Source organism: Hoplias malabaricus, chromosome 18 (assembly GCF_029633855.1).
Source record: "Hoplias malabaricus isolate fHopMal1 chromosome 18, fHopMal1.hap1, whole genome shotgun sequence".
Classification (NCBI taxonomy): domain Eukaryota; kingdom Metazoa; phylum Chordata; class Actinopteri; order Characiformes; family Erythrinidae; genus Hoplias; species Hoplias malabaricus.
In genome coordinates, this window is record NC_089817.1 from 16,780,141 (window position 1) to 16,795,452 (window position 15,312).

Here is a 15,312-nt window from a genome sequence, read left to right on the forward strand (position 1 = left end):
TGGGAATCGAACCCACAACCTCCAGGTCCCTGGAGCTGTGTGACTGCGACACTACCTGCTGCACCACCGTGCCGCCCTAGTCTAGTTTAAGTTAATTAAATTTAAAAAAATGTCTTTAATGGTTTAACTATTTTAGAGGCATTATTTATTACTAACTTTCATAAAAAGTAACTTAAACACAGTGTTACATTTAGATTTAGAACATATCAACATAAAAAATTATGAAAAGGATATGCTCACATTTTCTTCAAATACATTTTACATTTTTTATCAATAACTATTTAAATTTAAGAAAGGATTTTTACAGTAAACTCCTCTGCTAAAAACTTTATTGACTTTATTCCACTGTTCTCTTTGAACAGGAATATCTGTCCCATGCAATATCTGCCCCATATCACAGGACTGTAAGGAAGAAAGAGGGTTTTTAAGATAGAAACATAATAAACTTGCCTTCAATTTTAGATCAAGATCTCCTCACACTTTTCCCATAATCACATGACACATAGGCAGACACCATGGGGTGTTCTTTTTGCTGTGTAAAAGGATTTCAAATTGTGGAGCAGCGGCTCTGAACAGAGACTTCAAATCATTCTTATTATTTCGTTCTTCTGTAGATCTCATTGTGAAAAATAGGTCTCCATTAATTTTTTCATCATAGTTTTGTTAACGAAATTAACACTGCTACGATATATCTCCAGGCCACGCTCTGCATTAATAAAACCCTCCACTGAAGTCTTGGTCAATGCTTTGTTCATATCACACCTTGACTACTGCAATATGATCCTGGCAGGCATCCCCAGCAAACTTATTCAGAGACTACAGCTTATCCAGAAATCTGCAGAACGGATTACTACACATTCCAAGTCCACTGAAAATCACACCCCTGCTGATTCAATTACACCGTCTCCCTGTGTCACAGTGGATTACCTTTCAAATCTTATTACTAAAATTTACAGCTCTTCATAATCTTACACCAGTTTATCTCACAGACCTGCTTTCAGATCTACACTCCCTCTCTCCAGTTGCTGTCTTCATCAACAGATCTCCCCCTCACTGCCAGCCATTAACCACAGGACAATGGGTGCCTGGGCTTTCTCCTATGCTCCACATGCTCCACATTGACTGAATGGTGAAAATCATTGTTAATCGATATTATTATTTTTGTTGTTGTTAAGCTCAATTTAAACCTGATCAAGATGAAGCAGTTACAGAAGACTAGCAAATGAATAAATGAATGAACGAGCAAACAAATGAACAAAATGCACGGATGAACAAACAAACATTGAGGGCTACATGGGTAAAAAAAAAACAGCACAGTTATGTGCCCTCTGGAGTGACTCAGTGCACCATCTAATACTTTTTGGATAAGATAATATAATAAGATAAGATAAACTTTATTAATCTTCTGAGGGAAATTATTTAGTTGAATTAATTTGTAAAGGCATCGCTGAAAACCCAGAAGCTTTTATTACAACAAAAGAGGAACAGAGCTCTATTAATACCTTCAAAAGAAACACTGAACAAGCGAGTGTCCACAGACTTGTGGCCATACGGAGGATACTGGCAAACGTGTGACTGCGAAAGGATCTGCATGAGATTCTGTGAAGATATCCAGAGGCGTGTGGAACATCTGCTGCTGTGTTTGCAGATGATCTGAAGGCAGATTATGGCACTAGACCGAAAAAGCTGAGGCTGGCTTTCTGTGTGGCTAGTAATTACGCCCTCTCTCTCTCTCTCTCTCTCTCTCTCTCTCTTTCCTTCCATCTTCCTTTCACTCACACCATCCTCCCTCTCTGTCACACACTTTCACTCTCTCTTTCTTTCTCTCTCTTTTTCCCTCCCTGTTTCATGGCTGTGTGGCCCATAATTACGCCCTCACACTCGCTTGCTCCCTCCATCTTGGCTTTCACTCACTCCTCTCTCTCTCTCTCTCTCTCTCTCTCTCTCTCTCTCTACCTCTATCTCCATCCATCTCACCTTTCCCTCCCTCTCTCACACTCTTGCATTTTCACTCACTATATCACTCCTTTCTCTATCTCTCTCTCCCTTTTACACACTCTGTTGTACCTCATTCTCTCTTTCTCTCAATTTCTCCCTCTATCTCCATCCATTTCACACTTTCACTCATTCTCTCTTTCATTTTCACTCTGTATTTCACTCTCATTCTCTCTCCAAATTGTTGTCCTCTCACTTTGTCTTTTCCACCCTCCCACCCACTCACCATCTCATCTCATCACAATCCCCGACCACCCCCCACCCCAAGTCTCGGGCAGGAAAAGAGCGAGATGTGGTCAATTATAACAGCAATTATTATTCTGGAGTCTGCTGCTGGACATAAGGCTTGAGACTAGAGCTTCCTCTTCAAAGCCATGCCCTTGCTCTTGGGAGAGTGAGGTAAGCTGGAGAGAGAGGTTCCAGGCAGGGGGCCCCAGGAGCCTCCAGAAAAGCTCAACACTCGCTTCTTAGTCAGGGCCTGTACTGATCATTAAAGTGACCAAGGCAGCAGTATAATGATGACCAGAATATAGATCAAATCACACAGGGAGTGTCCATGTGGCCAGGGCAATGTTAATGTGGAACAAATATAGACAGTGTGTAGGGAAATTGCACTGTAATGGACAGAATGGCGCCAGTATTTATTCTGGTTTGTGGCTTAAACAATATTCAGCATCACTCCAGCACTGGCCTGGGCAAAACCGATATCACAGGGGGCTGTAATACACAAATGAGCCCTAACCAGCCACACATTTATTTTACTGAGTTATTACCAGGGTTACTGCATGGACCTCAATCACTCCAGGGAACACAGTTCTAGGGTTCCTCAAGTGACACAAGGCATAGCAAACATAGCCCCATGTGCAGCCGTGTCATTATATGCTCACAACTGAACGTCGGTTTCCACAATGTGTTCACCTTAAAGAAGCTGAATTCACTCATTTTATTATTTGATAAATACCATGATGGTATTTGGTCTGTATTTTGCTGGATACCATAAGTGCAGAGAGCCTCTGAGGTTTGTGAGTGGCCTTAACTGTAAGATTATGTAAGATTTGTCAGAAGAACTCATTACAGTTTAAACACTGAAAATAGTCAAGACTGAGATTCCGGCCCAGTTCCCATTTTCTCCCACTCAGCGTCTGAGCTTTCACAAAGCTATTCACTACAAGACTACAGTGCCTTACAGAAGTATTACTATGTGCAATTCTGTGCAAAAGACAGACACTCCAGTTATTTTTGGAGCAAAAGAAAAATGATATTAAGAATATAAGACAGCTAACAAACCAGTTACAGCAGCAAAACTATGTTTTTGTTGATTTTTAGTTGAATACATCATTTGATATCACTGCAGATATCCATCAAATTGTTTTAAAAAATCCATGATGAATGAACCAATAGAAATGCTCCAAGATTTTATGGAATAAAAACATTTTACTTTGATTTCCATTGAAAATTGAGAAAGGTTTTCCCTTCTTTAAAGTTACTATTTTGGAGATACATGTTTTTCTTTGGATACGTGCACACACAGGGTCTGAAAAGACGTGTAGCTCTCAAAAAATCATAACAGAAAAAAGCACATAGACAAAAATTGAATGTCTGCAAATGAAATGTTTAGTGTTTTCAGAAGAATGGACTGTCATCATCGCAGCCCAGGCCTCACAACTAAATGTGTTTGGGATTATGTGGATCGTGAAAGGCAGAAAACAGAGAAAGGCAGAGACAATTTTAAATACTCAAGAAAAGTGATGTTATATGAAAAGTACAAATACATTCTTAAGTGTTTTATTGTAACATATAATTGTAATTCATAATTCATATTCTTTTGTCATTTTGATAACTTGCAAAGTATTAAAAATGTTCATTTTACTAAAAACCAATTTAAGTATTAATAAGTTCGGTTCACACCATATTTCAATCATATAAACCAAATCACATGCGTACTTTTGTTTACAATGTTACCCCCAAGAACAGAACAAATCAATGCATATACTTTTGCAGCACATATTCCTTGATAATAAATTCTTCTCGCCTTTTATTAACTACATAATCTTTAGGTTATTTGTGTTAAAATGTTATCTATTATATATCTACAGGGGTTGGACAATGAAACAGAAACACCTGGTTTTAGACCACAATAATTTATTAGTATGGTGTAGGGCCTCCTTTTGCGGCCAATACAGCGTCAATCCGTCTTGGGAATGACATATACATTTCATTTTAAGTCATTCTTCTTGCAGGATAGTGGCCAGGTCACACTACGTGATGCTGGTGGAGGAAAACGTTTCCTGACTCGCTCCTCCAAAACACCCCAAAGAGTCTCAATAATACTTAGATCTGGTGATTGTGCAGGCCATGGGAGATGTTCAACTTCACTTTCATGTTCATCAAACCAATCTTTCACCAGTCTTGCTGTGTGTATTGGTGCATTGTCATCCTGATACATGGCACCGCCTTCAAGATACACTGTTTGAACCATTGGATGCACATGGTCTTCCAGAATGTTTCAGTAGTCCTTGGCAGTGACACGCCCATCTAGCACAAGTATTGGGCCAAGGGAATGCCACGATATGGCAGCCCAAACCATCACTGATCCACCCCCATGCTTCACTCTGGGCATGCAACAGTCTGGGTGGTACGCTTCTTTGGGGCTTCTCCACACCGTAACTCTCCCGGATGTGGGGCAAACAGTAAAGGTGGACTCATCAGAGAACAATACATGTTTCACATTGTCCACAGCCCAAGATTTGCGCTCCTTGCACCATTGAAACCGATGTTTGGCATTGGCATGAGTGACCAAAGGTTTGGCTATAGCAGCCCGGCCGTGTATATTGACCCTGTGGAGCTCCCAACAGACAGTTCTGGTGGAAACAGGAGAGTTGAGGTGCACATTTAATTCTGCTGTGATTTGGGCAGCCATGGTTTTATGTTTTTTGGATACAATCCGGGTCAGCACCCGAACATCCATTTCAGACAGCTTCCTCTTGCATCCACAGTTAATCCTGTTGGATGTGTTTGGTCCTTCTTGGTGGTATGCTGACATTACCCTGGAGACCGTGGCTCTTGATACATCACAAAGACTTGCTTTCTTGGTCACAGATGCGCCAGCAAGATGTACACCAACAATTGGTCCTCTTTTGAACTCTGGTATGTCACCCATAATGTTGTGTGCACTGCAATATTTTGAGCAAAACTGTGCTCTTACCCTCTGCTAATTGAACCTTCACACTCTGCTCTTACTGGTGCAATGTGCAATTAATGAAGATTGGCCACCAGGCTGCTCCAATTTAGCTATCACACCTACCACACTAAAATGACAGGTGTTTCAGTTTCATTGTCCAACCCCTGTATATACTAGAACAATTACTTGTACCCAACGACCATTTAGACTATGTCCTATAGTATCACATGTTCAAAAGCTTCATGTTTTCACATTTCTTTCCCACACTACACAAACACATATGCGTAGGTGGATTGGCTGTGAGAAATTGTCCTCAGTTATGAGTGTGTGAGTGGCTGTGTGAGTGTGTGATGCTTTGCAATGGACCAGTGCCCTGTCCATAACCCTTGTCCCCAATGATTGACCCATGAACCCAGGATGAAGTATTTAAAGAAGGTGAATGAAAGTTTTCTGAAATCTTCATTTGATAAACAGAAAAATATACATATAACAAATGTTCTAATAATTGTAGCATGTGCAGACAGTAGACACCCTTCTTGCTGAAAAATTATTTAAAAACATTAATTAACTCATTAGGCCCTAATAGACTCATTAGTGACAGTGCAGAAGATCAAGAATTGTCAGCTTTCCATGGATAGATGGAAATATGGATTCCACTTATATATTTATTCAGTCATTCATCCTTTGTCTGTAACTGCTTATCCAGTTCACGGTCACGGTGGGTCTGGAGCCTACCCGGAATCATTGGGCGCAAGGCGGGAACACACCCTGAAGGGGGAGCCAGTCCTTCACAGGGCGACACACACACTTTCACTCACACACTCACACCTACTGACACTATTTTGAGTCACCAATCCACCTACCAACATGTGTTTTTGGACTGTGGGAGGAAACTAGGTCTGCTATATATATTCAGATATTTGTTCGTTGGGTAGGTATTCAGTTTATATTTTTATATTGAGTTTTATATTCATTTTATTTGGTTAAATGTGGCGATAAACACAACACTCCACGCTAGATGTATTCAGGCTTGTCAACATAAAAGTCTTGAACGAAGCCTAAAACAGCCTAACACACTACAGCAAACTACTTACAACCAAGCATGGCAAAGCTGTATTGTCAGTTTTACACCTCAAATTAGAACTACCCCCCCTACAAAGCTCTAATTTATTTGTGTTCACTCTGTGACGCCACAGTTCATTTTGGCAGCTTTGTTCCTGAAATTAGCGCACCTCCACTCAAACTGGTTAAATAGTGTATATTCTGTGCCCTTAGTTAGCGAGCCAGTTAGCAGGTTAGCGAGCGAAGCTGCACTTTGAGCCACGGTGCAGCCTGGAGAGAGGGATATTAAAGCAGGGGCCGGAAGCGGATTTTGTTTATGACAACAATACACACCCCCACCTTACTCCTCGAGTATTCAAATATTCACTGAATATCCCAGCTGAAGCCCTGAAGCCCAAAAATACAGAGCACCCGGAGGAAACCCACACAGACACAGGGAGAACACACCAAACTCCTCACAGACAGTAACCCATAATGGGACTTGAACCCACAACCCCAGGATCCTGAAGTGGTGTGGCTGCAACACTACCTGCTGTGCCACCATGCTGCCCCTTCACTTGTATATGATGTTACATATATGGTGTTATAGCTGACTTTCATACATATATTGTGGATCATTATCTTCCAGCTGATTCTAAAATGTCCAAACTTCCCTCAAACCTCTCCAAGCTCACAATTCCTAAAGACAGTAACAACCTTATTTGAACAACAACATTACTGTTCTTGTTTTATTATAAAATATTTTTTGCAAACAATTCACTCAGTAAGATGTGTGTGTGTGTGTAGTGTAAGTTCAAATCCTGTCAAAGGAGTGAACTGCATCATACCTGGGTGTAATTTATTGGGAAACCCAGGCACAGAGGATGATGTACAAAGGCCTAAAAAGCCTGCATCACATCTTTAGCTCTGAAGTCTATGAGGGTAGACTCAGGTGGGCTGTGTTCTGACCTCTTGTACCAAATGCATTACTCTGTTTTTCTGCAGTTTTGCCTTTCTCTCAGTCAATTTTTATGGCCTCGCTCTGTTTCTCTGGAAATAGCCCACGCTGACACCACCCTGTTGTTGGCAGAGGTGGTTCCCAAACACATTTATTTTTCACTTCCTTTGCTGTGCTCTTGATAAGTGAATGGTGTGGAAATGCTCTGCCTCATGCCGTTTCCATTATCAGGGGAAAGAAGCTTGGTCGGTCAAGCCCTGGGCCTTGTGCAAGAGCTGGGGTGAGCCCTATCTGCCCACCCTCTGTGGAGACCCCATTAGATCTCATTTTAGATAGCTGCTCCTTATGGAAAACCTGGTTTCTCTACAGGTTTAGATCAGACTGGGAAACCTGTGAATGATCAGTTTTTATTTAGTGTTATTTTGTTCCATTTTTCCAAACAAGTGTCTCTTCTTGCTGTTTCTGTGTGTGCGAAAGCTGGGCTCCATTTGTTACACATTCATGTGTTGCTGGGGTACTCCACGAGGTACATATCACTATGTTTTGTGGGTGGTGTTCCGAGAGGCACAAATAAGCCCCTATAATTATTGCGTGATCTGCAGTGTCCTAATAATTAAGGATACAAAACAGTGCAACATTGCCATCTTCTGGTTATTTTAGTGTGTTGTGCTGAGGGTTCCTTTAGTGCTGTGAAGGATCACTAGGTGAAGGATATACAGTATGTTGTACTGAAATTCATACTCTACTTGGTGACTTTTCCCTTCTTCTGTGAAGTTACTATTATGGGAGATGCTTGTTTTTAATTGGACAGTGGCTATATATACGTATGAATATCAGGGATGTGTACGGATTATGGACATGCAGTGTACCTGAACCACAGTGGCTCTATGGACAAACAGTGATCAGCGATGAATGAACTATACCACACACTTACCCTATCATTGAAAAGTATGGAATCATAGTGTTTACTTCCATACAAACCCAGCTGAGTGACCTATTGCAACTGTGACTAATTACGTCTGGTGCAGCCATCTACTGTGCGGAAGCAGAAGTTTGATAGTCAGTTTTGCCTCAATCATCCAAGGCCAGGTGTCCTAAGACAGCAAAATTGGCTTTGCTTTCTGGTTGGGTAGGAGGTGATTGACATAATGTGTCATTCTGAAAGCATGTGCTTGCCACTCTGTCACTGCTGGTGGTATTGTGTGATGGGGGCTGTTCTAGCTGGAAATGACTAAAGACGTTAGAGTCATTATCATGCGATTATCATCAGACTAAAATGAAAGGACCTCATTTTTTGATAAACAATAAAAAAGGAAAATAATTAGTCTTGTAGCATGTGCAAAAGTATGGACAGCATTCCTGCTGAAAATTCTCAATTATATTAAAGTTTAATTTACTTGTTTAATAGACACATTTGTGGTGGTGCAGAAGATCAAGAATTGTCATTAGGAATTTTTAGCTTTCCAGATGGAAGAATGGATTCAATTAAATCTCTGCTAATATGAGTATTTAATATTTCCTATTGAGCTTAAGCTTGTTAAGCTCAATAGGAAATTAATTATTTAAGTTGATTTTTTAGATATATTTGTTTGGTAATTATCTTTCCAGCTGGTTCGAAAATGTCCATAATTCTGCAGATTGCAACTCATATAAACTGCCCAGACTTTCAGGTTTACAGAAGCATATTTGCAGTCAGTTTGGAATTTTCACCAACTTTTCTCCACATATAGCCTCTATTATAAGTTTCATTGGTGTAATTAAAATGTTTCTCATTTTGTTAAAGGGACACTAGAATGCAGTTTCTACAGAGCTGAGCCAGGTTTGGCACTCTTCTCCCTATTAAAGGTCAATATGATGTAGCATCATAATGATGTAATTCTAAGGCAAAATCACTAAAAAAATTTTTTGCCAATAGTTAAAGTGAGGGGGTGGGGGGCACTGCTGGGGTAGTGTTATATCAAGTATCAGGCCATTTAAACTAAGACCTAAATGTGTTTATAAACAAGGTCCTTAAAAGAAAGTCCCTTCAGTTGGCAGCCATCTTGGCCGATTTTTTTGGTCACAAAAGCCCAGGCACTTCTCAGTTGGAATGAGGAATATCTATAAAAAACAAAGCTAAAAGCCAGAATAATGTTTCACAAACATACACAATATGTCCAATATGACCACAGTCTAAGGACACTCCTTCTTATTGACCAACCGCTAAAAAAGGTGTTAATTGCACAGGTTACAGGTGCTGGTCATAAAATTAGAACATCATTAAAAAGTAGATTTATTTAATTAATTCCATTCAAAAAGTGAAACTTGTATATTATACTCATTCATTACACACAGAATGATATATTTCAAGTGTTTATTTCTTTTAATTTGATGATTATAACTGACAGCTAATGAAAACCCCAAAGTATTCAGCATCTCAGAAAATTTTGCCTGAATTACTGCAGCAATGTGGCATGGCATGGAGTTGATCAGTCTGTGACACTGCTCAGGTGTTATGAGAGCTCAGGTTGCTTTGATAGTTGCCTTCAGCTCTTCTGCATTGTTGGGTCTGGCGTATTGCATCTTCCTCTTCACAAAACCCCATAGATTTTCTATGGGGTTAAGGTCAGGGGAGTTTGCTGGCCATTTAAGAACAGGGAGACCATGGTCCTTAAACCAGGTACCGGTACCTTTGGAACTGTGTGCAGGTGCCAAGTCCTGTTGGAAAATGATATCTGCATTTCCATAAACTTGGTCAGTAGCAGGAAGCAAGAAGTGCTCTAAAACTTCCTGGTAGATGGCTGCATTGACCTTGGACCTCAGAAAACACAGTGGACCAACACCAGCAGATAACATGGCACCCCAAACCATCACTGACTGTGGAAACTTTACACTGGACCTCAAGCAACATGGATTCTGTGCCTCTCCTCTCTTCCTCCAGACTCTGGGACCTTGATTTCCAAAGGAAATGCAAAATTTACTTTCAATATGGGGACATAATTTAGGATAACTCAGCAGCAGTCCAGTCTTTTTTGGAAGCGTGACGATTCTGACACTGTCTCTTGTTCAAGAGTGGCTTGACACAAGGAATGCGACAGCTGAAACCCATGTCTTGCATATGTCTGTGCGTGGTAGTTCTTGAAGCACTGACCCCAGCTGCAGTGCAGTCTTTGTGAATCTCCCCCACATTTTTGAATGGGTTTTGTTTCACAATCCTCTCCAGGGTGCGGTTATCCCTATCGCTTGTACACTTTTTTCTACCACATCTTTGTCTTCCCTTCGCCTCTCAATTAATTTGCTTGGACACAGAGCACTGTGAACAGCCAGCCTCTTTAGCAGTGCCTTTTTGTGTCTTGCCCTGCTTGTGTAAGGTGTTGGTGGTCATCTTTTGGACAACTGTCAAATCAGCAGTCTTCCCCATGATTGTGCAGCCTACAGAACTAGACTAAGAGACCATTTAAAGGCCTTTGCAGGTGTTTTAAGTTAATTAGCTGATTAGAGCGTGGCACCAGGTGTCTTCAAAATTGAACATTTTCACAATATTCAAATTTTCTGAGATAATGAATTTGGGGCTTTCATTAGTTATAATCATCAAATTAAAAGAAATAGACACTTCAAATAAATCATTCTGTGTGTAATGAATGTGTATAATATACAAGTTTCACGTTTTGAATGAAATTACTGAAATAAATCAACTTTTTCTTGATATTCTAATTTTATGACCAGCACCTGTATAGTCAGTCTTCTTGGAAATTCATTATTAATAGAATGGGATGCTCTGGTAAGGTGGCCAGTTTACCCCCAAAAGGAGGACATCACATTCCCAAAAAGGAGAAACAGGGAACCAGAAAATGAATACCATAACCTATATAACATTTTACAAGTTTGAACAGGATATCTATAACATTAATCATAGTTTTACTTACAAAACATGACTACTGCTTGTCATATTTAAGTCCTTTCCTCACATTTGTCTGTGGTTCATATTTGCACATCCTTCTGCAAAGTACACACAGACTCGAAGCTCATCCTGGACACTGTTCACCTCAAGCTGATTTCTCTTATTTCTCCATGCTATGCTTATCACTAAAAACACAGGCTAAGGTGGGCGTTCGGCAATAGCCTTTAAGTAAGCTACAATGTCACATGACACTGTTAAACAAATTAAATACATGGTATTTCTTCTGACATGTGTGAAAAGGGAAAAAGTTCACTTCAAATAGCAGGACTGTGTAGGTGTACTGGGAGTTGAAAAAAACTTTCCAGCCTAAAGCCAGACGTCCGGCCATCCAAGAGATGCACACAATCCAATAACTGTACGATGAGCGGGAGTGGAGTGAGGCAAACCAAATAACCTAAAGTGCCTGAGCTTAGCAGGTCAATGGCAACATCCTTATATCTAAAGTGAAGACCTTCTAGAACCGGATATAGGCTACTACTGCATCTAGAGGGGACATTGAACAAATGTAGGTTGAACAAGTGTGTCCATATTGTGGGACAGCCCCATCAGTAGTTTACTTGCTTAAACAGAACTACTGGCTTATAGGCAAAATCCCCTCTAATGAGGTCCAGTAACTTTGTTGGCTTATGTGGCCAAGCAATGTAGAGGTGAAACATGCATTGCACTGCTGACCCCAAACATTGCAACACAAATTATAATGGCTGGCCTTAGCAGTGGACTGCATTTTTAAAATGTCACTGTATGAAACATTCTAATGGCCAGTTTATTTAAATGGCATCTAAAATGGAAGATGTCCTCTGGGCAATATTAATTTGTAGCTGTTGGCAGCTACAGATGCACGCCATGGGCCAGTGAGTGCACAAACTCTCTCGCGCACACACACATACACACATAAACACCCAGGCAGCAGCACAGTATCTGTTTTACGGATGGAGATCTAATGAGCACCGCTGGGAATGTTTCAGGCCGCCTGTGGGTGGTGAGGAAGAAGTTAATGCAAAGGGTGACATTTCGGCTCAGTCTCATACACTTTGAACATGTCGGAATGGATTAATTAAGCAGCTTTTCCTGCCACTGGTGAGATACGGCCCTCAAATGATCACTTCATTCCACTGAAATTGAATGTAACATGCAGTTAAACTCTGTGTATTTCTTTCTGGCCATACTGCTGCTGTTTTTCTCCCCTTATGGATTTAATTATTACCTGATCAGCAATCTGATAAAAGCTCATACACTCAATAATTCAACTACAGTGCAACAGATTTTTGTTTCAAAGCTCCTTTACATACACTGATCAGCCATAACATTATCATGTCTATGTTTAAATAACCAGAGAATTAATTAAATATTTCTTCATCAGAGTAACTACTCATTAATCGCTGGTCACATCAATATCTTACACGCCACCTGGAGAACTATGATCTAAATTGGAAGCGATGGAGTTGGGTTTGTGATCCAGAAGTAAGTATCCAACATCAGTACCCAACCTTAATAATGCACGTGGCTGAATGCAATTACATCTTCACAACAATGTTCTCGAAGAGTGTGAACTGTTACTGCATCAAAGGAGAGACAAATTACCTGTTAATACCTTTGATTTCAGGAGAAACTTTGGGTTAACGGGAGTCAGCCAGCTTATGGTCCTATAGTATATATTCCACTAATTGGTACAGAATCCTTATAATATGTGGAGGTTCAAACCTCAGTAATATCACTCAGTTGTACAAAATGACAGGTCCACTGGCAGGTTCCTTGGGAAACTAAATTGGGCGTTCTGTGCCATTTCACAGGCCTCTGTCTTTGTCAGACTGTGGGAAGGAAGTAAAGAATAACAGGCCGCACTTCACCTTTAATGAGATAGTGGGAAGTAAAGCCAGGGCCAACGAAGGAGGTGATGGTTTAACTACAGACTGTAGAGTCCAGCTGCCTCCACTGAGCTCTGAGCGCCGCTGATTACTCTCTGTTTGTCATTTACTTCTTCAACAAGCTGCTCCGGTAATTATAGAGTACACTAATCAAGATTAAAATTGAGTTCTTACACTGGCCTGGTGTATTACTCGGTTCATTAAGATTTAGTACAGGAGAGTTTGTTCAACTCTTGTTTTTCCTCATGATTTTCTTTTAACTTCTTTCTACACTTCAAGTGAAAATAGAATCTGTCTCCACTGGGCTTAAGTGACCTTTCAGTAAATGCATAGCAGGATTCTCAGATGCACTTAGAAACTTTTCTGAGGATGTTTTGCTGTTTGTAGATGCTTTTGACACCACTAAAATGGCATATGTAGAGTAATTCAAAATATAAACCTGACACAGTTCTGTGACTGTATGAAACGGTATGGAATCAGTTTGAAAAGTGTGATTAAGTCATTTCACATATCCTTGTCTCTTATCCTGTTGTTATTTTAAGGAGGCCCTAGAGAGAGAGAGAGAGAGAGAGAGAGAGAGAGCGAGCGCAAGTGAGATGATCCAATGGTTCTCAGACTTTTAAAACCAAGTACCACCGAACCAAAACCCCCAAGTACCACATAAGTCATATCACAATAAACTTGTACATACATGTATACATGCCTTTACCATTTACCATTGTAATGTAATAGCTGACTCTATCCATGTAGTGGAAGGGACTAGATCAATAAGCTATAAACAGATAATAAAACAGATCTGGCTCAGCATCCATTTTGTTACAGTACACTTTGGCATGTGGTAAAGTTGTTTCAATCTGTATCACACATGAAAGGGTTTCAACTCTACAGCATTGGCAGTTATTTTGGGATTCAGGTGAGTTTAAATCATTATACATGACAACAAGCAGCAGGCCTGCCTTAACATAGACCTATACAAAGTAGCAAGCTAGTGTTTAGGACAATACATGGTAACAGTCCCAGTTCAGCTACAGAACAACTTGTGTGATTAGAACTGAATAAATAATAAAACAAACAAACAAACAAACCGTAATCTGCAATCTAAGTGTTAATACATAGTGCAAGTATGATTCATGATCATAACTATCTTCAGTACATAGCTGAAGAAGATTAGTTCAAAATGCTGTAGCCAGGGTCCTCACTAAAACTAGAAAATTTGAACATAGCCCAGTTCTATTATCACTTCATTGGCTACCTGTTATATACCGCATCGATTACAAAATTCTGTTATCAACATATAAAGCCCTACATGAGCTCGCTCCTGAATACCTTCAAGATACTATTTCCTATTATGAGCCTCCACGTTTACTCAGATCACAGAGTACTGGACTTTTAATAGTTCCCAGAAATCAGAAGGCCTCAGCTAGGGGAAACGCTTTTTTCTTATAAAGCCCCCAACTCTGGAAAGATCTTCAAGAAAATGTTTGAGACTCAGACACAATCGCAATCTTCAAATCTAGGCTAAAAACTCATTTGTTTAGTTTAGCTTTTGGTAGTTAAGGCTCCCCCATAGATAAAGGTGGCAGATCCAACTGCCCATGCTCCAGCCACCACCAAGTGCCTTGGACCTACCCCTACACTGAAGTTTTCATGGACCCCTAACTATTATTACCAGTAGATTGACCAGAGGAGGATAGATCCCCCCTTGTGAGCCTTGGTTCCTCCCAAGGTTTCTTCCTCAGCTGAGGGAGTTTTTCCTTGCAACCGTTGCCCTTGTCTTGTTTACCTGGGGATTTATACATATTTACATTCTTTACATTTTTATATTTCGTGTCAAAACTTTTTCTTATCGGAATTCTGTGAAGCTGCTTTGTGACAACATCAGTTGTTAAAAGCACTATACAAATAAATTTGACTTATTAGCCTGTGCCCTTGTGCCTACAACAGAATCACAGCTGTGCTTATGTTTAATATATATGCATTCCATCTCACTTGGTAATGCTTAAATGTTTTATAATATATCTCTTTTTTAACTTGTAGAAATACGCTATATGAACAAATGTTTGTAGGCATCCAGTCTTCAAGTGTTTCTTTTACAATCAAGTCTGCTAATATAGAGTTTGTCCCCCTTTACTGCATTCTACTGTTCTAGGAAAGCATTTACACTAGATTTTGGAACAATGCTGTGATGATTTGAGAGCATTAAGCCACACTGATTGTGGATGTTCTGGATCACAAACCCCACTCCAGCTCATTCCATTAAAATATATTAGATGGAGCATCATCAATCCAAAGAACACAGCTTACAACTTCACACCCTAGGGGCATTTACATT